The sequence below is a fragment of the Etheostoma cragini genome, chromosome 9 (genome assembly GCF_013103735.1).
Source record: "Etheostoma cragini isolate CJK2018 chromosome 9, CSU_Ecrag_1.0, whole genome shotgun sequence".
NCBI classification, from domain to species: Eukaryota; Metazoa; Chordata; class Actinopteri; order Perciformes; family Percidae; genus Etheostoma; species Etheostoma cragini.
Window position 1 is genome coordinate 13,073,803 of NC_048415.1, and position 2,279 is coordinate 13,076,081.

A 2,279-nucleotide genomic window follows, 5' to 3' on the forward strand; every position below is an offset into this window, starting at 1 on the left:
TGAATGGCCAGAGGGGTTAGGCCAGCTAAAGGTCCTTGGGGTCAGAAGAGACTGCCACACACCTATGTGCCAGGTCTAGCTTCCTCCCAAAAGTGCAGAGGGGTCACAGCAATTTCCCTAAGTCAGGAGTGGGTCAGGGTCCCACTTCCCTAATGTATCAGTCACTGAACGATGAGGAGGAGAGCGCAAGGCATGGTCTTTGTAGAATTACCTCCCCTAATCCCCTGAGTGTAAGGACTAGGAGGAAAGTACGCAGTTGTTTGGTAGGGCACGAGGTTATGTGAGGGGAAATGTGAAAGCTACAGAGACTGTATTTTTCAGCTTGCAACTTCAAAGGTAATTATTCTATTCGTAATTGGTAAGGAATTTCCTCACAGGTGTCAATATCTTTCTGGTTACTGGCACAGAACCACAGTTTTTCTCCGTTAAGTTGTTCTCTAAAGTCAGCACGTCACCTCACTCTGCAGCAATAAGTGAACAGGGATGCTTTGCTCAGGAACTGAAAGTGAATAGATTAAGGGTGGAAGTAAAACGTTGCCCTGAAAAGAGCTCAATAATGATTTAAGTAGCTTGCGTTAGAAGGGATTACTTTACTTTTTTTTTGCTGCTTTTCTTTTTCCGAAAGGTTTTTCCTTGACCCAAATACCAGGCTTCTCTCTGTCTCTTCTCTGCTCACTTCCTCTTTCTGGTTCGCTTTTGAATCCCCAAAAGACAGGTAGCAGTCCAAACATACTCCATATTCATAGCAGTGTGGTCATTTAGCGGGTTGCTTTGAATTCCTTAAAAAAAAAATAAAATACAAAATAAAATACAAAAAACTCCTATGTGAAGTTAATGGGCTGGTGTCACTCACCCAAACCAGCAATAGGCACGGCGAGGGACTTAATCCAACAAACTGAGGACTAATACCATCAACACATTCAGTAGCTTGATCCCTGAGTTCCTCTCAGGTCTCCTTAAATTTCAAATTGTGTCTGGGGTAGAGGAGCTTCCTGCTTGGTACACATTTACATAGATCACCACGATGATTAATCGTGTTAATATTATTAATCCCTTTGTGTCTTGGTAAATATGACTGTCATTCCACAGCACCACAAGGTTTGTGTCAGGGCATGGGAAGACAGCCATCACTGGCTCATCAAAATGGACAAGTAATTGGTGGAAAAACCTAATGGTGCATATTTTTATGTAGGTTTTTAATGCAACTCCATTTAGCATTCACATATCTCTGTACTTCCGGTCCATGACAGTTCAGTCAAAATTTAGGAACATGAACCACTCTCAAGCTTTAGGGGATAGTAGTGAATGCTAATTTTTATGCAAGAAAAGTTATCTAAGGGCAGAAGAGAAACATCTGAGTCCCGCAGTCTCCCTTGGTATTCCTTGATATTTGTTTTTGTTTATTTCTAAATTTGCTACAGAGTGTTTCATGTTCTGACGGCAACCTTAAGGTTTTACCATGCACACACCCAGCTGATGTCATAAACAATTGAGGGGTATTTATTGGCACATATAAAAAAAAAATTGATAAACATGTGTCCAGGGATAGTTACGTGGTCCGCCGCCTCGGGAGCCTGCCTCCTTTCTAAGATCGAAACCCATCAGAGCTCTTTCCTTTCCAGCTGCCACAATAAATCTTAATAATCGCACAGCATTGCCGACTCTTTCTAAAAAAACGAATGCCCAAAGAAGAAAGTTAAATAAATTTAAATGAGAGGAAAATTATTGTTGGTAAAAATTCTCATATCGAAATAAACAACGAAATGGTAAAAATAAATGAGTTAAGTGCTTTCCTCTTCCATCGTCCATGTTGCAGTAACACATTTCAATGGATGCATGATTAACTTCTCATCTGAAAACACAACCCGGCCACCCGGACGCTACAACAGACAGACAGCCGCGTGGCACTCGAGCTGTAGATAACAAAAGCCATCACCCTGTGCACCGCTAAGCAGTTACCACATGATTTTATGAGAGCCATGCTCATTTATGAGTGCAATCAGTTGCAACCCAATGCCCCATAGGATGTCGGTGTTAGCGCCCCTCTTTGTCCTATGATGATGGACTGTCAGTGCAATGGCGTTATTGTAGCTCTAGTGGCCATCCAGGGAGTAATACATTGATAACAATATCTGCTCATGAAGATAGGCTGTTGGAGAAAAGGTCACTCCTTTTCTTGCCTGTACTGTAGCTCTCTATTTCTCCCCTCCCTCCATCTCATGATTCCTCCCCGGATTCTCCGTCACTACCTCTCTCTCTCTCTCTCTCTCTCTCTCTCT